This window comes from Euprymna scolopes, chromosome 46, assembly GCF_053919585.1.
Source record: "Euprymna scolopes isolate OS-2025 chromosome 46, ASM5391958v1, whole genome shotgun sequence".
NCBI classification, from domain to species: domain Eukaryota; kingdom Metazoa; phylum Mollusca; class Cephalopoda; order Sepiida; family Sepiolidae; genus Euprymna; species Euprymna scolopes.
Genome location: NC_136527.1, coordinates 45,664,214 through 45,688,236, shown reverse-complemented (window position 1 = coordinate 45,688,236; position 24,023 = coordinate 45,664,214). Strand labels below are relative to the sequence as shown.

At 34.0% G+C, this 24,023-nt stretch overlaps 1 long non-coding RNA gene across 1 annotated transcript in view; it reads left to right on the top strand.

Moving 5' to 3' along the window:
- LOC145271329 (uncharacterized) overlaps positions 1-22,558 on the top strand; it is a 33,459-nt gene extending 10,901 nt beyond the window's left edge. The window contains exon 2 of the long non-coding RNA XR_013865822.1: positions 19,863-22,558. This is a non-coding gene — a long non-coding RNA (uncharacterized LOC145271329). The remainder of the gene's footprint in view (positions 1-19,862) is intronic.
- Positions 22,559-24,023: the final 1,465 nt, after the last annotated feature.

Sequence of the window (24,023 nt, the reverse complement as noted above, 5' to 3'; positions counted from 1 at the left end):
AACACATACAGGAGACAAGCCACATTCTTGCAAAGTATGTGGCTCTTCATTTGGACAGAAGTCAACTTTGTTGAGTCATATGAACACACATACGGGAAGCAAACCACATTCTTGTCAAGTCTGTGGTTCTTCTTTTGCAGATAAGTCAAATTTGTGGCATCATATGAAAACACATACGGGAGATAAACCACATTCTTGTGTTGTATGTGGTTCCTCTTTTGCACGGAAGTCAACTTTGTTTGATCATATAAAAACACATACGGGAGACAAACCACATTCTTGTGAAGTATGTAGTTCTTCTTTTGCACAGAAGTCACATTTGTTGAATCATATGAAGACACATACAGGCGACAAACCACATTCTTGTGAAGTATGTGGTTCTTCTTTTGCACATAAGTCAAATTTTTTGCGTCATATGAAAACACATATGGGAGTCAAACAACATTCTTGTGTAGTATGTGGTTCTTCTTTTGCACGGAAGTCAACTTTATTTAATCATATAAAAACACATACGGGAGAGACCACATTCTTGTGAAGTATGTGGTTCTTTTACATGGAAGTCACATTTGTTGATTCATATGAACACACATACGGGAGACAAATCACATTCTTGTGAAGTATGTGGTTCATCTTTTGCACAGAAGTCAAATTTGTAGCGTCATATGAAAATACATACAGGAGACAAACCATATTCTTGTGAAGTATGTGGTACTTTTCAACATAAGTCAAGTTTGTTGTGTCATATAAAAAGACATACAGACGAGAAACAATATTCTTGTGAAGTATGTGGTTATTCTTTTGCACAGAAGTCAAATTTGTTGCGTAATATGAACACACACACGGGAGAGAAACCACATTCATGTGAAATATGGGATTCTTCATTTGGAGTCAAGTCAGCTTTGTTGCGGCATATGAAAACACATACAGGAGAGAAACCATATTCTTGTGGTTCTTTTTTTGCAGAGAAGTCAAATTTGTTGGATCATATGAAAAGACATATGGGAGACAATCCACATTCTTGTGAAGTATGTGGTTCTTCTTTTGCACGGAAGTTTACTTTGTTGAATCATATGAAAACACATACGGCAGACAAACTACATTCTTGTGAAATATGCGGTTCTTTTTTTGCACAGAAGTCGCATTTGTTGCGTCATATGACAACACATATGGGAGACACACACATTCTTTTGAAGTATGAGGTTCTCCTTTTGCACAGAAGTCACATTTGTTTATTCACATGAAACACATACAGGAGAAAAATTTCTCCACTAGAAAAACTGTAAAAACCTCAATCTCCAATGTAGTAGCAAATCCTGGGGACATGTACCAGAAACAGTTGGAAGTAAGTCATACACTCTTCACTAATACTATGAAATTCCTACAACTACATACCTACATAGTGATATGGGACATAGGATCAACCAGGCTAATGAACAATTTTAAATAAGCCGAGTGAACCAAGTGCAAAATAAATACAAGCAATAGAAATTTGAGTATTTCCAAAACTTTAGGTGTCCGGAAAATGATAAAGTCATGTTTATGACCTTTTGTTGGTGTTGTAAGTCCAATATTTCGCGAAAAATGGCTTCAGTTCGTAGTGGGTTTTTTTTCTTCATTTTGTTGATAAAGAGGAAGAAATTTAAAAGTACGAGCTTTACATTTTTGACGTGTTCATTCGCGCCATTTTCGAGCAGGAATATGAAATAAGAAAATAGTTGCACACTATTTGAAGACACTTGTTTTGAATAGAAATTTTAATATTTTGAAAGCTTAAGGTGTCAAGAAAATGATAAAATCATTTTTATGTCCTTTTGTTGGTGTTGTAAGTCCAATATTTCGCTAAAAATAGCTTCATCAGGGTAGTTAGTCACTTCATAGTTTTTCTTCATTTTGTTGTTATAGAAACTGGAGCGAATGCACACGTCAAAAATGTACAGCTCGTACTTTTAAATTTCTTCTCCAGGACTTACTTCCTCTATAACATATATATATATATATATATATATATATATATATATATATATATATAGAGAGAGAGAGAGAGAGTTAAATTACTTCCTCTATAACATATATATATATATATATATCTATAGAGTTAAATTACTTCCTCTATAACATATATATATAGAGTTAAATTACTTCCTCTATAACATATATATATATAGAGTTAAATTACTTCCTCTATAACATATATATAGAGAGTTAAATTACTTCCTCTATAACATATATATATAGAGTTAAATTACTTCCTCTATAACATATATATAGAGAGAGTTAAATTACTTCATCTATAACATATATATAGAGTTAAATTACTTCCTCTATAACATATATATAGAGAGTTAAATTACTTCCTCTATAACACATATATATATATATAGAGTTAAATTACTTCATCTATAACATATATATAGAGAGTTAAATTACTTCCTCTATAACATATATATATAGAGAGTTAAATGCGACCTTCATGTAGGGAGACCATTGATTTCTGAGAACTTCGACTGATCAAAATTGAAACAAAAGAGAAAAATGTATGGAATATACTAACTGGTTTAATAAAAAATCTTAAGAAATATTTACACACAATTCCTCGTAAACCAAACTTGTGTAAAGAAACTTTCATTCTTTCAAGTAAAAACGCGAGAAACGAATATGATACTTTGATTTTGTTTATAATTTTCTTTTAAAAACAAAGTTTTTATTCTCATGTTAATCTTTAAAACCACCCAAAAGAGCTGAGGTCATGTTTTTAATTTTAATTTTAAATTTAATATATTTAAAAAAAACGACTATTTTATATTGAGTGTTCATCTTTAAATATCTAATTAAAGTGTTAGCCTTTTATCATTGTTGTTTTCATATATATGTTTATTTTGAAAGATTTAGAAAAATTTTTTTTTTTATATTACATTTTCACCCCAAACAAGGCAAATTGCCACTTTGGTGTAGGGGGCTACTGTCAGGGGCAACAACTTCTGGGGTACTATGAAGGGATTTGGGCAGCAAGGTGTCGGTTCACGTTACACTTGAACTTCTGCACGTCAGTACTGTTGGGGAAGCAGGGACCTGGAATGGAATTCCAGAGTCTAGCGGTTCTGGGGAAGAAACTATTGGAGTAAAAATATCTTTTACATCTAGGGATCTCTACAGTGTGGGGGTGGGATTTAGCAGCCTATCGGGTTTGTCGAGGGTGCTCACGTCGTGGGGGCACAAGTGATTGCAGTTCGTCAGAGCATTCACCACTAAAATACTTGTAGAAAAGGCAGAGGGATGCAACACTTCGTCGATGGGACAGAGGCTGAAGCTTAGATGCCAGTTCAGCGCCTATCAGGTTTGCGACTCTCTTTTGAACCTTGTCAAGGAGCGAGAGACTAGTAGCAGATGCACCAGCCCAGATGTGGCAGCAATACTCCATACATAGGCGAATGGTGGCCTTATAGAGGTACAGGATACTTTCGGGTGTTAGTAGTTTTCTAGCACGGTAGAGAGAGCCCACCTTTCTTGCAGCGGCCCTGGCAATGCCTTCAATGTAATTGTTCCAACTCATGTTTCCTGTGAACATTAGGCCAAGGAGTTTGAAAGATGGACTCTCAGATAAAGAGTCGTTGGCCATTGCTATGGGTGGTAGAGAGGGTTTCTTGTAATTATTGAATGAAACTAGTTTAGTCTTGGCAGCATTGAACGCGACCAACCACTTTTGTCCCCATTCCACTACAGATTGGAGGTCTTCCTCTAGTGTTTCTGCTATTTCTTTAGAAATGTGTTCATTCGTCTTCCTGTCGTGCCTGCCATAGAGTGTAGTGTCATCAGCATATATACCCATCTCAAAGGCAATGTTGTCGGGGAGGTCATTTATGAATATCAGGAACAATAGAGGTCCGAGGATAGAACCCTGGGACAACCCCGCATTTATATCATATTGTACGACCGTCGAGGACAACCTGGATTTTTCTCTCATCTAAGAAGGATTTAATTATGTTAAGTATTCTACCAGTGATACCGTATGATCTGATTTTACTGAGGAGACCCTCATGCCATACCCTGTCAAAAGCCTTAGATATATCTAGAGCTACCGCTCTGCCCTCCCCCGCTTTGTCCAGTTAATGGTATATACGTTCAGAGATCACAGTTAGGATGTCTGCTGTGGAACGGGCTTGTCTAAATCCATATTGTTTGTCAGTCAGTAGTTTAGCATCTGTAAGATAATGGAATAGAGCATGGTTAATTATGGTCTCAAATATTTTGGCAAAAAGTGGGAGGAGGCTAATGGGGCGATAATTTGATGGGTCTGTCCTTTCGCCAGAATTCTTGAATACTGGTACAACAGAAGCAGTTTTCCAACAGCCCGGAAAGCAAGCTTCATTAAGGCATTTGTTGGAGAGTTTGGAGAGAACTGGAGCTACTTCGGCTGAGCACTTTTTTAATAGCACAGCTGGGATAAGATCGGGTCCACATGCTTTTGAGGTGTCAAGGTTTTTTATGATAGCATGCACCTGAGCAGTGGTGGTTTTCAGATCGTCTAGTGTGGCGTCTGTCCGCATAGGAAAGTCAGGTAGGAGGTGGTTGGAAGGGTCCAGTGTGGAGTTTGAGGCAAACCGTCTGGCAAGCATGTTAGCCTTGTCAGTTGCTGAGGAGACAACCTCGTGATTGTTGGTTAGTGGGGGAATTGTTGATTGCCCATTATTTACTACACTGTTGTAGATTTTCCAGAAGTCTCGAGTTCCTAGTTTTTGTGCTTCAATGCGCTTTTTAGTGGTTTCCGTAAATTCTCTCTTAGTGTCGCTATTTCTTTCTTAACGTTATTTCTAGCTTCTATATACTTCAGTCTTTTTGAACTGGACTTATGTCGGTTAAACCTACGGTATGCATGCTGCTTTTGAGCAATGGCAGTTGCACAAGTCGACGTAAACCATTGGGGAGAGTGGGGCTTTCTATAAAATTTCCGCATGGGAACATGCGCTTCGATTGCAGTTTTGAACCAGTCAGTGGTCTCGTTTTCACATTGTTCAGCAGGGAGAGAGAAAATATTTTTCCATGGAGCATCTCTAATTAGTTCCCTGATGGCTTCCCAGTCAGCCTTATTATAATATCTCGTTGTTTTGAGCACTGGCTCTTCAGTTTTGGGTCTAGAGTTTAGGGCGATTTCAACCATTATCACTGCATGATCAGCGTTCCCAAGTGGGATGTGGGCCTTCGTTATGCAGTCATCGGGAACTGTGGTCAAAAACAGATCTAGAAGTGATGCGTGTTGTTCTTCCTGGTCAGGGAAACGGGTTGGAAACGTAACAATTTGTGATAGGGAGTGAGATATAGCAAAGCTATGGGTTGTGCTGCCCGCTGCATCTGTGTGAGTAGAGAATCCAAGCCAGTTTTTGTGGTGGACATTAAAGTCACCAAATACATGTATTTGTGCGCTGGTGTCGAGGGACAGTGCCGTGTCTATGCTGTCAGATACTTTGTTTATTATGGAGCAGTCCTGAGTCGAGGGAGAGCGGTAGAGAAAATAATAGTAGCTAATATTGTGTTGCATGTTTAGTCTAAAGCACATAAAGGCTTGATCATCTGTTTCTAGGTTTGTTTCTCTAGTCAAGGGAAGGGTATTACGAATGTAAACTCCAAGTCCGTGCATATGTCTGTCAGAGTCCTTACGGCAGAGTGGGAGATATCCAGGCATGTAAAAGTGGTTAGAGGGAATGGAGGAGTGTAGGTTAGTCTCACTTAGTGCTAAGATATCCGGGGTATTTGTTAAGGAAATGCTTCAACATCAGCTAAGTTAGTTCTAAGCCCACGGATATTTGTGAATGAGAGCCTCAAGGGAGGAGGCAAGTTGAATTTCTTTGTCCCTAATCCTGGTTTAAGCTTATTTTTAAATTGTGCTGTCGTCATATTTTTTTAAGAGTTTCGGTAAGGGGGAGCTAAACAAGAGGTTATGCAGAGCTTCAGACATGCATCACAAGTAGACCATCAGCTGACCTTTCTCCAATTAGGATTGTGGCCCCAGGAAAGCCCACCGGGGATGAGTGCAGGGTCCCTTTCCATGCGCGTCATGGCACTACAAACAATCCGATATTATTCAACTAATGATGGAACAGCCGCTCTAAGCGCTACCAGAGTTAGGGCTCCTGTACTACCAGTTGGGAACAGCAGCCAGGAACTGTCAATCCGGTACCCTCAACCCATTAGAAGAAGGTCAACCCAATCTAATCGCTCAGGCATATCTTATACTCAAGCACTCCCAAATGTTCAGTTTTGGGGAAGGGGCGTGCTGGGAATGGGGAAGAACGGCGAAACAAGATCTACCGCTGGGTGTTTCTGTCGAATCACCGAGATAGTGTCTCTGCGCTTGACTAATAGGCAAAGAAGGAGTATGGAAGCCGGGCGATAGACAGAGCCTATCTACTCCTTAAAAATATGATTGACGTTCAATAAGTAATGACCCTGACCTACTACCGTTTGTCTGATCTAGTAGAAATGTTGCATATGCAATGATTTATATCCTCATGCGGCAAATTTCAACTCTGAACTAATTGTTGTTTCTGATTTCCAAATGTTTGAAATTAGTTAAGTGTAAAATGGAGCCTGTCAAGTGTCATGCAGTGATCAGTTGTCTTATTTGAAATCACGCTTACCACAGGAATCTCTTGATGAAATTAAAAGAAATGTCACATATTCTTTTAAAACGTTGCCATTGTGAATTCCAATATGTCATGAAATCTGTAACAGCAGCACCTAGATTTGGTTGCCATCCATCCGTCATGGATGAGGCAACTGTCAGCAATTTTGTGACAACCATTTTTGAAGATCCAGGCTGAACTATTTGCAATATCGACCAAAAGAACATGACTAGTGTAAGGTCTCTAGAAACCATCTGATGCATTCCTAGGTTGCTGACAATTATCTGATGGATTCATGGGTTGCTGACAATTATCTGATGCATTCATAGGTTGCTGACAATTATCTGATGCATTCATAGGTTGCTGACAATTATCTGATGGATTCATAGGTTGCTGACAATTATCTGATGGATTCATAGGTTGCTGACAATTATCTGATGGATTCATAGGTTGCTGACAATTATCTGATGGATTCATAGGTTGCTGACAATTATCTGATGGATTCACGGGTTGCTGACAATTATCTGATGCATTCATAGGTTGCTGACAATTATCTGATGGATTCATGTGTTGCTGACAATTATCTGATGGATTCATAGGTTGCTGACAACTTTCCAAAAGCAAAACCACATTGATTACGATACTGTACCGAAGAAGTATTCAGTCTGTATATCTTAAACCGGTATTCACAATTTACAGGAGATTATTACGCTTGAATTTTCAGAAAAAATCTATGAAAGATATAAAAATCAAGAGCCACGACCAGATCAGGGAACATCCCCACTGCAAGATATCACTCTGATCCACAACACACATCGTTTGAGATCAGAAGCACAGACATATATGAAATCCTTTCCCATGCACTTTGCATCACCTTGCACCATCCGATGTTCACCTCTTGAAGCCAAAAATTTGATTTTGAAAGGAAAGCAATTCAAGAAGATGCAGCTTGATGTTTTATGTAAAACATGCGAGAAATGTGTAATTCTGTGATGTTCTTATCTAGAAAAAATAATAACTGTCATTTTTCGGTGTTCTACTTATATTAAAAATTAGAAATGTGTAATTCTGTGATGTTCTTATCTAGAAAAAATAATGTGTCATTTTTCGGTGTTCTACTTATATTAAAAATTAGAAATGTGTAATTCTGTGATGTTCTTATCTAGAAAAAATAATGTGTCATTTTTCGGTGTTCTACTTATATTAAAAATTAGAAATGTGTAATTCTGTGATGTTCTTATCTAGAAAAAATAATAACTGCCATTTTTCGGTGTTCTACTTATATTAAAAATTAGAAATGTGTAATTCTGTGATGTTCTTATCTAGAAAAAATAATGTGTCATTTTTCGGTGTTCTACTTATATTAAAAATTAGAAATGTGTAATTCTGTGATGTTCTTATCTAGAAAAAATAATGTGTCATTTTTCGGTGTTCTACTTATATTAAAAATTAGAAATGTGTAATTCTGTGATGTTCTTATCTAGAAAAAATAATGTGTCATTTTTCGGCGTTCTACTTTTATTAAGAATTAGACTATGGCATTATTATTTACTGTTGCAGCATCAGGATGTCGAGAAAAATCAACAATAATAAACTGACTAGCCATATCAACTGTGATTGCTGACAATTATCTGATGGATTCATGGGTTGCTGACAATTAACTGATGGATTCATGGGTTGCTGACAATTATCTGATGGATTCATGGGTTGCTGACAATTATCTGATGGATTCATGGGTTGCTGACAATTATCTGATGGATTCATAGGTTGCTGACAATTATCTGATGGATTCATAGGTTGCTGACAACTTTCCAAAAGCAAAACCACATTGATTACGGTACTGTACCGAAGAAGTATTCAGTCTGTGTGTCTTAAACCTGTATCCACAATATACAGGAGATTATTACGCTTGAATTTTCAGAAAAAATATATGAAAGTTATCAAAATCAAGAGCCAAGACCAGATCAGGAAATATCCCCACTGCAAGATATCACTCTGATCCACAACACACATTGTTTGAGATCAGAAGCACAGACATATATGAAATCCTTTCCCATGCACTTTGCATCACCTTGCACCATCCGATGTTCACCTCTTGAAGCCAAAAAGTTTGATTTTGAAAGGAAAGCAATTCAAGAAGATGCAGTTTGATGTTTTATTTAAAACATGCGAGAAATGTGTAATTCTGTGATGTTCTTATCTAGAAAAAATAATAACTGTGTCATTTTTCGGTGGTCTACTTATATTAAAAATTAGACTGTGGCAGTATTATTTACTGTTGCAGCATCAGGATATCGAAAAAAAATCAACAATAATAAACTGATTAGCCATATCAACTGTGATAAGACCACAGTTTCGGTTTGTTTGAATGACAATGGTAGCGGCTTGAAGATAAGGAGTTAGTCTGGAGTCGGCGCCTGTTCGACTACGGCTCCAGCTTGCCAAGTTTTTTTTTACCTCGTGAGTGTAACTCTCAATGGCTTTAAAAATAGTCATATTCACGAGTGGTTGGATTGCCTGTATAAGTGGAGACAAGATGTCGTTAGGCTGTGGCATTATTATGAAGGTTCACAGCAACTATTATATATATATATATATATATATATATATATATATATATATATATATATAAAGCAACAAGAGACAAAAAATCAAGGGTAAGAAAATGGAAAAAGAAAATTGTTGTGGGACCACGTGGAGGAACAAGGAACATATTTAGCCAGAGACAAAAATAATAGCGGAAATACTTAAGAGGTGAATAAAAAAATTACAATAAAATAAAATAGAAAAATATACTTTTAAAAGGTAGGCCAGTTGTAAAATGTGGGCGAAATGTGTGTGTTTGTGTGTGTGTGTGCTCTTAAGTGAAGCGAGATAAGTTTTGGTCAAAGAAGAAGAAAAAAATTTAAGTTTTTTTGTCATAGAAATAATTCTCTTTTGTGTTTCGTTTCTCTGCGACGATTAGAATTCGAATGTCTCTTGAATGGAGGAATATTCTCACACCTCCGAGTTTGATAATTAAAAAAATAATCACTTAAAAAATGTTTAGAATGTCACATTTCTCTTTTTTCGAAACGGAATATCTATAAGTTATCATGAAAAAGGATTTTTTCGCACGCACAAACACGAGCATGTCACCGTGTTTTTGTATGCACACGTGGTGTTATTGTTCCACTTGAAATGTATATGTTGCTTTTTTTCTTTTTTTTGTTTTTTGTAAAAAGAGGGAAGATTTCTATATCTGTTGCGAAAGATATTAAATATTTTTTTGTGTGTGAAGCTGAGAAGTTTTTCTTACAATCTTTTGTGTGGTCTTCGTTTATTTTTGAATGTTTCAACGAAGGCTTGTTCTGTGAGTTCTGTTATGTTTTCAAAAAGTTTGTATTCATCGGGTCACCATTTTTTAGGAAGGTAACACAACACAAAATGGCAACAGAAACTTGAATGTCAAACGGAGATAAAGGAAGAATGTTCTTTTTGAGGTCGTTATCGGTCAGTCAGTACATTTCCTGTGTTGTCCTCAGTTATTATTAGTTGTTTTCAATGAAGACCGTCAATGCTAGATCAAGATGTCCGGTGGACAGGGGACGAAAGAGGAGAGGTTTTGCTTGGCTGAAGGTCCAGACCTGACTGACTGACGTTCCCTCAAGTCTTTTTTAGGAAACAAATGAATCAATGCGCCTGTTAGCTGATAGGTCAGCCTGTGGCCGAAGAACTCGGGGGGTATTAATTTACTAGCGAAAATAGTTCTCTGTAATTGCTACATCTCAAGCACGCGTGTCTTATTAAGTCGTGTGAAAGAAAATAAGATGATGAGCTTCATTCAAGTTTCACAGTCACCAGCAGCTTCAATCGCTTAACCGGTAGAGCGATATGCACCAAGAATTGAAGTTTCATTATTTAATCTATGTACGTTTAACCAAAAATGAGACTTAAGAGATGACGAAACATGTGTCCATGGATATATAAAAGAAAAAAGGAATTTGATCGAAGTGAGAAGACAACTTCCAGTAGAATATAACTGGTACAGATGAATTCCTACCTATAATGAGTAATTCGTTTTTGGCACATCAAAAAGTACGTCACGTGCAAAATTTCATAAACATTCTTGTAAAAATAAACTTTATTCAATTTTATTCTTAAGAAAAAAATAATTCAGCAGTACGCCGAAAACACATTTATCAAACAAAGTCAGTTTCGTTTAAGAAAAAAGAAGCCAACTTCATTCCCATTGCATAATTTTTATTTTTTTCAGGATTAACTGGATGTGCACATATATTTTTATGTTCATTAGCTAAAAAATTATTCAGCGGTACGCCACACAGAGATTTATCAAAAAATTATATTTTTTTACAATCGAAATGTAAGGGAGATAACTACATTTATTAAACGAATAATCCTAATGAAAATGTAGATTTATTGTTGAACATTTTTCGCTGTCGAATGTTTTTTGTTTTCAATACTGACTTAAACATAAAAATAACTTCTTTATTGCTTACAAAAAAAATTTATAAATTTTAAATGTTTTTAACTATTTCACAAGGTTTAAGTATAAAATTTGTCTTTTGTTTTTGTTTTTTTCAGCGGGTTATTTTATTGTTTTTCGGGTGTGCTAAAACGAATATATGCTTTAAAACTTGCACAGAGAATTAGTTTTCATTATATGAAGAAATTATTTTTTCAAAAAGTCGGGATCATATTTCTATATAAATTTAATGTAAAATGAGCACCCACTTTCTGGCCACATGGTGATAATTTTTTTTTTTTACCTGAAATTGTTAATTGTTATTTATTTTCCACCTTAACAATCACCTTTAACATTACAACGTCGATAAGTTTTCAGGTATGATGAAAACGAATCTCGCATTTAAATTTGCTGCAAACGAGTAAGTATCTGGATATTAATCAATGTAATTGCTGGTTATCAGTGGTGGCCAATTAAGTATTAACTTGCACATATAGAATTCGCTACCACCGATTACATAAGGAATTACATTCCTTAATATTTGGAAAATTACTTGTTTGTGACAAATATATGTGTGCACTTACACATACAAAAATGGACACCAATGATAACATAGGGAATGATAGAGTTTTTTGTGGGTTCGGAAAGATTCTAAACATTAAGCAAAATAACAAACCTTATAAATAGCTTTAACTTAATTAAATAAAAAATAATCATGATCCTTAAACAAATTACAATATAATGGTTCTGATTCTTTTTTTTAATTATGTATTATTTAGATGAGGAATGATTCTTTGTATTATTTAGATTATTACGATTACTGTTCTCATCTCGAGTGTCATTTATTAAGCAAACATTGTAAAAATAACACCTGTCGAATATTTACTTGCCAGATTGTGATAGTACGCTTAAACTTTAATTCTGTTTCGAAAAGTAAAGGCAACATAAAATTAAACTATTTCGTATTTTAGGAGACATTAACTTTGATAGATGAAAAGATTTGAATTATTATTAATGGGGTTTTCATAAGTGGATGAACTGCATTTGTCATGTGCTAAGCTGTACTAAGAAATAGCCTTTTATTTGGTAAAATCTCAAACTTGCTGATTGTTGTCATCATGCCTTTTTCTCTTCTCCTTCGCGTGACATCAGCATGTGCTATTGTTATGGACTTTTATTTTTCTTGCAGTTATGACTGAAAGTAGTCTTGTGTCCATAGAAACTAAGTAAAAGTCCATGGAAATAAAGTAAGGAACTGTTATCCCCCTCTTGTTATTTGTATGAACTTTTATTTTTCTTTCGACTATGAGTAAAAGAACGTGTGTATCTATCTTTTAGATCCCTAGCCATGTGTTTGTTATGAAATTTGGATACGCTTCAAATGTTATCTATGATAATCATCTGGGAGGATGTAAGCAAGTAAACTTTTAATCTCATTCCTCATCTTGAGATCAGAGAGGGTAAACTCCTACTGATTGTCATAAGGAAGAGATGCGCTTGTTAGTTCTATTTGGATATAGGGCACCTTATTTACATTGGTTGCTAAAAGGACGTCAGTTCTCAGAAAATTAAAAATGCTGTTATTTATTACTACTGCTGTTACCCCTCCCCCTTTGCTATTGTTATGGACTTTTATTTTTCTTCTGATTATGACTGAAGGTAGCCTTTTGTCCATGGAAATAAAGTAAGGAACCGTTATGCGCCTCTTGTTATTTGTATAATCTTTTATTTTTCTTTCGCTTATGAGTAAAAGAACGTGTGTATCTTTTAGATCCCTAGGCATGTGTTAGTTATGAAATTTGGATACATTTCAAATGTTACCTTTGATAATTATCTGGGAGGATGTAAGCAAGTAAACTTTTCAGCCTCTTCCTCATTTTGAGGTCAGAGAGGATAAAGTCCTAGTGATTGTCACAAGTAGAGTAGAGGTGCTTGTTAGTTCTATTTAGATATAGGGCACCTTACTTTTAATGGTTGCCAAAAGGACATGATTTCTCAGATTAGCATGAGAAAAAGCTGATTATTTCCTAAGGAGGAGACGTGCTTGTTAGTTCTATTTAGATATAGGGCACCTTACTTTTAATGGTTGCCAAAAGGACATGATTTCTCAGATTAGCATGAGAGAAAGCTGATTATTTCATAAGGAGGAGACGTGCTTGTTAGTTCTATTTAGATATTTGAGTGTCACATCTTGAGATCAGAGAGAATAAACTACTAGTCATTCGATTTGGATATGTTTGGGCAACTTTTATCGGTTGCTAAAAGGAACATTTCTCAGAGTAGCATCAAAAAAGCTGATCATTTCCTGACATATTTCCCCTAAAATCATATGAAACTAACAAAAATTGCTTCTCTTCTCTACCTGCATAGGTAAAAGGGCTTTGTCGATATATGAAGAACAAGAGAAAGAAAAGACAATTAAGGATATGCAATCAAAAATCCAAATTAAACAATTCTCCTGACAATGCGTTAGGTCAATTATCTCGCAATCGAGTTACTTAACTTCCTGGAAGCTGCATGATTGGTTCTAATGATGAGGTTTTGGTTGGAGTCTAAGAGTATATGAAACGTGCTACAGGAGGAAAATGTTCGTTCCTTTTATATTTCGTATTTCATCTCTGTTAGCCATCAGAAAAATTATGTGATTAAAAACAAGAAAATACATTAAGACAGTTCTAATTAAGATATATGACTAATTTTACAAAGCTTTAAAATTGACATGCACTGTGGGTATTTGTGGTCAGTCACAGAGTAATATGATCAAATGTTAAAATGGGTCGATATTCTATGAGATATGCTATTGATATTCTTAGCTAGTATGCATTGAGCCATACATATGTGATGTTGATTGCCGGCTGAGTGTAAGCTTCTTTCTTCTTTTGCATTTTCCTCTGGGCTATATATGTGACCTGCTTTTTGCAAGTGCGCTCATCTTCAACAGCTGCATGCGTCAAATAGTTGACCTTTCTGCCACTGATGATATCAAAGCTTACAACCTGATCACATGTGTTTGTTACGAGCTGTCATGTGTTGCTTTGTGTGTGCACGCTCAACTCACCACTTTCCCCCTCTCTATTTTCAGAGAAATATTCACATATATTTTTTCCATTCCCCCTCTGTCTCAAGGCTCTCTAGTGCCTCATCAATTTACACTTCTTTTTTCACAATTCGACAAAACAATTATTGCAATAAAGTGCATTTATTGATCCATGCTGAAATAATAATTTTATTTTTAGAAAGCCATTATAAACATAGGAGAGGAGGATGTTTTGTACCTATTCTGTACTTTAACCTTACAGTTGAATAAAAAAGATATAAAACTTTAATTAAATTTGAAAATACTATTTTAAAAATAGTGCAGATCAATAAGTGATCTAGCACCAAATGCGCACTCACTTTCAGGCCACACGGTGATAGTTTTTTTTGGGGGGGTCTGCCTGAAAGCCGTTCGTTTTTTGTTACTTACTTTTGACCTTAACAATCAGATGACGATTTCTATAGGTTTTTTGTATGCTGAAAACGAATATCTCATTAAACTTTGTCACAAACAAGTCGTTTTCCGAATATTATACAATGTAAATAATTGGCCACCAATGATAACATAAGGAATTACACTGCTTAATAATCAGAAAACTTCTTTGTGGCAAACATATGCATATGCTTACACATACAAAAATGGTCACCACTGATAACATAAGGAATAACACATATTTGTATGCAGATTTTCCTCTTTTTTTGTTTTTTAATGTCCTCGGGCCTTATTGAAATATGAAACTAGAAAAAAAACTTTTATCTCCACTCACTAGGTTGCCATAAATTCATAATGAAAAGTGATACCCCACTTTTAAAAAAGTACATTTTTCATATGATGAAAACTATTTCTCTGCACCACTGTTAAAGCATATATTCAGCACCCTCGAAAACTTTTAAAAGTGGTAATCATAAAAAATGGGAAGGGGGAGGTTGAGGAAATTACTTTTTCAAAAAGTGGGGATCAGTTTTCTATATAAATTTAATATAAAATAAGCACCCACTTTCTGGCCATATGGTGATAATTTGTTTTATTTGTTTTGTTGACCTGCCTTAAAGCCGTTTTGGTAACTTCTTATTTACTTTCCACCGTAACACTCTTTTTAAACATGACAACATTTATAGGTTTTCGGATATGCTGAAAACAAATATCACATTTAAATGTGTTGCAAACAAGTACGTATCTGGATATTAAACATTGTAATTGTTATTAGTGGTGGCCAATTCAGTATGCATTTGCACATTCAGAATTGGCCACCACTGATAACATAAGGAATTACATTGCTTAATATTTGAAAAACTACTTGTTTGTTGCAAACATGTGTGCAAAACAACAGACCTTACAAATAACTTTGACTAAATTAAAAAAAATAATCATGATCCTTAAACAAATTAAAATATTACGGTTCTGAATTTTTTAGATGAGGAATGATTCTTGGTATTATGTAGATTATTAAGACGACTGTTCTCATCTTGAGTGTTATTTATTGTGCAAACATTGTAAAAATAACATTTAAGATGAGAACAATAGTCCAAATAATTCAAATGATACGAACAAATCAGAAAATGTTTGTTTTTTCGTTACATGTATTTTTTACATGTTGAAAACTTGTTTTTTTCTTACAATAATGAAGATTCCATAATTACTTACCAGATTGTGATAGGACACTTTAACTGTAATTCTCTTTTGAAAAGTGAAGATGACATAAAATTAAATTATTTTGTATTATTGTGTGTGTGTGTGTGTGTGTGTGTGTGTGTGTGTGCTTCAAAGGATTGGCAATGTAACAAAAGAAAAGAAAAGGCTAAATTGACAAAACACAGTTAGTTTTATGGTTGGTAAGTTCTCTCAAAAATACATTCAACAAACCTTACTATTGACTTCATAAAAAAATAATATTGATTTTTAAACAAATTATAATATTAGGGTTATGAAGTTTTTAGATGAGGAATGATTCTTTGTATTATTTAGATTATTAAAACTACTGTTCTCATTTTGAGTGTTATTTATTGTGCAAACATTGTAAAATTACCACTTAAGATGAGAGGAAAAGTTCAAATAATCCAAATGATACGAAAAATATATGTTGAAAATAATGGAGATTCCATAATTACTGGATTGTGATATGACCCTTTAATTTTAATTCTGTTTTGAAAAGTGAAGATGACATAAAATTAAATTATTTTGTATTTTGGGGACATTAATTTTGATAGATGAAAAGGAAGTTATTATAAATGGGGCTTTCAGAAGTAGATGTTTTGAATTTGTGTATGGAAAATTATAACTTACTTGGATAGCATGTGTGTGCTTCAAAGGATTGGCAATGCAACAAAAGTAAAGGTTAGAATGATAAAACCCAGTTAGTTTTATGGTTGGTAAGCTATCATACATCATTATTTTACAAGAACGTTTGTGCATAATTGACTGTCACTTGGGCAATGCAGACTGTGTCTATATTTGTAAAATCAACGTACTAAAAAGGCATCATTTCTCGGATTAGCATGAGAAGAAGTTGATCATTTTCTGACATGTCCAAAATCATCAAAACGGTTTCTAGTTTCCTCCCAACAAAAAAAATTCCCCTGAAATCATGAGAAACTAACAAAAATTCTTTGTCTTTCCTCCCTCTGTTCACAGCCAACTTTCTGCATAGGTTAAATGGCTTTCTTCAAAAAGGAAGAGCAAGAGGAGGAAAGAAAATTAAGAATATGCAATCAAAAATACAAATTGACCAATTCTCTTCGGTTCTAATTAAAATACATGACTACTTTTACAAAACGTGAAAACTGACATCCATTATAGGTATTGGTGGTCAGTCCTAGTGTGATATGATCACTGTTAAAATGGGCCAATTTTATATGCGATATTTTATTGATATTCTTAGCCAACTCAGATCAGCTCGTATGAATGAGGAAGACTTGATTGTCGGATTTTGCAGGTTTTGAGTGTCAGTATATTTGAAAACATACTCGAGTTATACTTGAGTTGACTTTAAACATGTCATGTTGAGGAACTTGCTTTATATTAAGCTTAGGTGCACGTTATCTACGGTTTTCTCTGTGATCCGTCCAAACTGATGTCTGCCACTATCCAACTTAGAGCAGCTGTTACTTTGGGGTGATAAAATGATGTGCTCACATGTTGAGGTCCTACAATGCCTTCTTCATCGATTTGTTAACATTTTTGGACCCATTGTCTGTTAACAACTGGAGTAGTGCCCCGAATTTGAGGAAAATTTAATCCAACAGCAGATGAACCACTGTTTCAGCCTTCTTGTAAGGGATTGCAAAAACCTCCGGCCAACCACTATACATATCAAAGAACATCACTATGTACTGGTTATGCAAAACTGTAAGGTAGAGGCCAGAAATATCCATTGCCAGTTTTGCAAAAGGAAGCAAATTGTACTCCTGCATTCAAGGTTTTTGCTTGTTTATATTTCTAGTTTGGCATGGAATACATGAGTCATCAACATAAATGGTTTTGGTTCCATTTTAGACGATTTACCATTCTTCATCTGCATCTTTAAATCTAAAAATGTCCTTACCTGCCTCTTGTTTCCTAATTAAATCAAAACCCAATAACGTATGATGTTCGTTCGATACTGATGAACTTTTAACCTTCACTTGTGCAATGCAGACTCTTTCTATTTTTGAAAAAAAAGCGCTAAAAAAGCATCATTAGAATGAGAAGAAGTTGATCATTTTCTGACATGTCCAAAATCATCAAAATGGTTTCTAGTTTCCACCCCACAAAAAATTCCCCTGAAATCATGAGAAAGTAATAAAAATTCTGTCTCTTCCCTCACTTTTTCAACAGCCAACTTTATACATGCATATGTTAAATGGCTTACTTAAAAAAGAAAGAACAAAAGAAAGAAAAGAAAATTAATAATATGCAATCAAAAATGCAAATTGAACAATTCTCTTGCAGTCGTTACATTCATAATGAAATCGAGTTAGTCTAGTGAATCAAAATGTATCGCACAAACCGAGTAATTCCTACCATCTATTTTTACCAGAGAACGTCATTGTCTCTGCTCAAATTCATGGTGCATAACAAAAGATCCACGCAATATTTTTGCTTATATAATGTAAATTATATATATATATATATATATATATATATATATATATATATATATATTGTGATCATATGCTAGTACATATAACCTTCACAATTGTTTGTCATCCGGTTGCAATAAGTAAACACTATCTCGTTCATCACCATAAACATTTTTGTTTCATTTTCGATGATTTACCGTTCTTCATCTGCGTCTTTAAATCTAGAAATGTCCTTATCTGCTTCTTGTTTCCTAATCAAATCAAAACCCAATAACGTATGATGTTTATGTGATACTAATGAGCATTTAACCTTCTTATTTACCATGTAATTCCTACCATCTATTTCTTCTAGGGAACGTAATTGTCTCTGCTCAAATCAACGATGCATAACAAAAGATCCACACAAACATTTTCCTTCTCCTTTTAAGCCCATCCCTGTATTTTCCTATTCTATATAGGCGAGTTTAATATTAATATTGAATAAATATTCTAGAGGTATGTGATTTTTATAGATAGTAACCTTTATACTATGAAAATATTTATTCAATTTATTATTGACAGTTCAACAATATCTGCGAGCTTCATTTTTAAGCCGACTTTTTACCCTATCGGGGATTTAATTATTTTGTTTATTAAGCATAATTACTTGAGGGGCATGGTATTCCGTTTTTGAATTGGCCTGCACAATCTCCAGACATCAATCCTATCAAAAACGTATGACATTATATCAAGCTACAGCTACATAATGATAAAATTTCAAATCGGTTAGAATTTTCGACAAAAATGAAAGAAAAATATGATACCCTTTTACCAGAGTATTACTGAAGACTAATTCAAGGAATGCCCAAAAGATTGCAGCCTGTCAAATTGCAGAAGAACTATACTACTAAATTTTAACTAGTTCATTGTGTTCCTATTGTATTCGTGTTACAGTAATATTCTACATTATATTAAAATACAATTTTACATAGTACAGAGTTTTTTTTGCCTTCTCACATTGAAGTTAATTTCTTAAATTGACGTGAACACTAGAATAAAAAGTCAAATATGAACAAGTAAAATTATAGAGGAATAAAAGATGATTAAAATGAGGTATAGTTTTTTTTAAACTATTACACTCGATTTAGCTTATATTTGCAGGTTTTGAAAAAGATTATAACTGCGACTTTTTTGGTGCCACTATATAGTAGGATTGTTGACTAGGGACCCTGGTGCTATGGTTATAGTACTTAGTAAAATTCAGTTGTAACTCACACACTTCTGAACATTGAAGTTTCAATCCTCAGTAGAATCCAAATAATATGAATAATCAATCCTTATCTCTAAAATAAAGACTCGTAATTATTTTTAATTAAATACTTGACAATAACACGCAAGATGAGAACAGTATTCTGAAGAATTCAAATAATATGAATAATCAATCGTCATCTCTAAAATGAAGAAACGTAAAGATTTTTAATTAAATATTTGATATTAGAAACACATTAATTTTTTGACTGACCAGTATTGCATAAAACTATACTAATTTTCTTTTTTTTGAATTTCATTAATAAAAAACGTTTTGAATATTTTTAATAAAAATCAACATAATTCAAGTTAACCACATGAAATATTATTTTAAAATGTATTTTATATTTAAATAAATAAATATTTATATTTTAAATAAAATGTATTTATATTTCCAGAATTTGCGACAATGAAAAAAATGAATTAATGGACGAGAATGACATTTCCTCATTGGTGATTTACAATAATTCTTCAGATGAATTTTTGAAAGTTACAAGTTACTATCATTACATTACATAGCAAACATGGGAGACAAATCGCATTCTTGTGAAGTATGTGGTTCTTCTTTTACACGGAAGTCACATTTGTTGATTCATATGAACACACATACGGGAGACAAACCACATTCTTGTGAAGTATGTGGTTCTTTTGCACAGAAGTCAAATTTGTTGCGTCATATGAAAACACATACAGGAGACAAACCACATTCTTGTGAAGTATGTGGTTCTTCTTTTACACATCAGGCAAGTTTGTTGTGTCATATGAAAACACACACGGGAGAGAAACCACATTCTTGTGAAGTATGTGGTTCTTCTTTTGCACACAAGTCAAATTTGTTGCGTCATATGAAAACACATACAGGAGACAACCCACATTCTTGTGAAGTATGTGGTTCTTCTTTTCCACATAAGTCAAGTTTGTTGTGTCATATAAAAACACATACAGGAGAGAAACCGCATTCTTGTGAAATATGTGGTTCTTTTTTTGCACAGAAGTCAAGTTTGTTGCGTCATATGAAAACACATACGGGAGAGAAACCACATTCTTGTGAAGTATGTGGTTCTTTTTTTGCAGAGAAGTCAAATTTGTTGGATCATATAAAAACACATACAGGAGAGAAACCATATTCTTGTGAAGTCTGTGATTTTTGTTTTGTACGGAAATCACAGTTGGTTTGTCATATAAAAACACATACGGGAGACAAACCACATTCTTGTGAAGTATGTGGTTCTTCTTTTGCACGGAAGTTTACTTTGTTGAATCATATGAAAACACATACGGGAGAAAAACCACATTTGTGTGAAGTATGTGATTCTTCTTTTGCACAGAAGTCGCATTTGTTGCGTCATTTGACAACATCATCATGTCTACACAATGTCTGAACAGTGAACAGTGAACACTATCCCCTTCACTCAAAGAGTTTCTTCTTCTACACATCCAAGGAATGAACATTGAAAATATAAGAATCATAACATGAGCAATCTCTTTAGAACTCTTACAACAACATCAATAACCCCTTATATAACTACAACAAAAATCTCTCTCTGAGTCTTTCAACATCCCTCTTAATAAAAGCCTCTCTTACTACAACATCTCTCTCTAAGACTCTCTCTCTTTTAATGAAACCAATATGCAACATAGTGAAGTTTTCAAAAGTATATTGTTCTTCTTTTGAAGGAAGGTAAAATTTATAGCGTTGATGCTAAAAAGATAAGAAAATTAAAATGTTTACACAGATGTGAGATTTGTTTGAAATAGTGAGGAACAGCCATTTCACATCGAGCTGTCTTGTTCTTAAAGAGGACGGCTAATATACGATGGAATGTGTAAATATATCCACATGACGATCTATAACATGTTGAATATTGAATGCTGCAGCAAGTCACGGGAAAAGCAGTTGGACATGTTATACACCATCCGCTATGACTCTATGATTCCTAAAGCTATGTGCCTTGAAACAGAACTGTTAAACCTGACATAATCATATGAGACAGTAAGTAGAAAGTCAAAACCTTAGAAGTTAATGCCTTGAATAATACTGGGTTAAAAAGAATGAGAGTAAAAATAACAAAATATTAGGTTTTATATATGACGTGAAAAGAAGTGGAATCTTTGGAAAATCTCTATTTCAGAAATTATAGGAGCAAATGAAATTAGAAAAAATAATATTAAAAACTACCTGGCAGATGTACTTAGTGAACCAAGTGCAAGAAAGATTCAAACAATTGCTCAGAAAGAGACTTAGAATCTTAAAATGATTGTTCGTTGGAAATGTATACGATAAAGGGTGAATTCCTGGCATCCGATAGGGTATGCCATCACCAGCTTAAACAAAAACATTAAATTAAAAAACAGCCAAACAACATTCCGTTGACATATGTGGTTCTTTGCATAGAAAGACCATATAGAGTTTAATGCGAGTTTCATGTAAGAAGGCCATTGATTTCTGAGAACTTCGACTGATCAAAATTGAAACAAAAGAGAAAAATGTATGAAATATACTAACAGGTTTAATAAAAATCTTAAAAAATATTTGCACACAATTTCTAGAAAACCAAACTTTTGCAATGAAGCGATAATAGGGATAATAACTGTGTATAAATATCTATATATTCTAATAAAATTACGTGTAAGTTCCAGGAGAATCTCTTCAAACTAACTAAAATGTATGGATAAACTAACTATTTATCAGTTAAATTCGACACTTTGTTGTCACAACTTCCAACTCCAAAACTCGACACTTGTTTCAAAACTTCCCACTCATAAACTCAACACTCTTTCAAGTTGAGTTGCACACAACTATGTATGTAACATGCTTTCTTCTTACACGTCCATCAACAGCGAGAACTATGATAAAAAAAAAATTAAGTTAAAAACCATATTCTTGTTATGTGTGTTGTTATTCTTGTGGTAAAAAAACATGAGAAACGAATATGATACTTTGATTATGTAAATTTTCTTTTAGAAACAAGGTTTTTATTCTCATGTAAATCTTTAAAACAACCCAAAAGAACTGAGGTCATGTCATAACAGTTTTTTTACTTTTATTTTTAAATTTAATATATTTCAATAAAACATCTATTTTATATCAAGTTTTCAAGATTAAATATCTAATTCATGTTTTAAACTTTTATCATTGTTATTTTCATACAAATCTTTATTGTGCAAGATTTTTTTAAATACGATTGACGTTCAATAAGTAATGACCCTAAACAACTTCCGTTGTCTGATCTAGTAGAAATGTTGCATATGCAATGATTTATATCTCTGTGGATCATGTGGCAAAGTTGTTCCTGATTTACAAGTGTTTGAAATCAATTAAGTGTGAAATGGAGCCTGTCAAGTGTCATGCAGTGATCAGTTCTCTTTTTGCAACCAGATACACCACAGAATACACTGTAGAAAATTTGATGAAATTAAAAGAAACCATGTCACATCATATTCTTGTCAAAATGTTGACATTGTGAAATCTGTAGGAGCAGCACCTAGGTCTTATTGCCCTCCATCCGTCATTAATGAGACAACTGTTAGCTATTGTGAACCTCCTTTGAAGATCCATGCTTGAATATTTGTCAGATCGCTAAAAACTCATGACTAGTGCAGTGTCTGTGTAAATTATCTGATGGATTCATAGGTTGCTGACAAATTACCCTACTGTACTGAAGTATTAACTCTAGGTGTCTTAAACCGGTATCCACAATTTACAGGAGCTTATTACGCTTCAATTTTCAGAAAATATATTAAAGCTATCAAAATCCAGAGCAGGGGGCAGATCAAGAAATATCTCCCATGCAAGATATAACTCCAATCCACAACACAGATCAGAATTGAAGATGTCTGTGAAATCCTCTGCGATACACTTTGCCTCACCTTGCACGATCTAATTTTCACATTTTTATGCCTGTAAATTGTTTTTGAAAGGAACGCCTTTGCCAGATGATGCAGCTTCGTTTCTGATTTAAAAGATGCGAGAAATGTATAACTCTCTGACGTTCTTATCTAGAAAACAAACTAATAACTGACAATTTTCGTTGTTCTACTTATATGAAAAATTAGATCACGGCATTACAGTTAATTTTATATTTTTTGCGAACATTTTTAAAGACAATTATTTTCAATCAGTAAGGATTCTTTATTAAAAGTCGTGTTTGGTACAGAAATGAAAGTAAGTAATCACAAAGCCTTGTAGATGTGTGCGCCAATATGTTCATAGTGTGAATAATATGCACAAGTAAGTAATATATGTATGTGAGTGCATGACAATGTGTATGTGTGTTGATTTACCTTGTTTTTTAGTTTGCGTATAGCTATGTGATGATATACACTTTTTGAGAATTTCAGCCCAACCAGCTTAAGAAATCTGAAAAAATCCGATTTTGTTTCCCAGGGTACTAGTTATATAGGCTTTTTAAATTACACTTACTGTTAAATATATAGCATTTTCCTGTTTAAAGCAGTTGTCGAAGTTTAGAAATATTTTGAGTTAACACGTTTTTGTGAGAACTAACTTCCTTTTGGAAATGACAAATAGAATCAATCACCACTACAAAGTATACGTA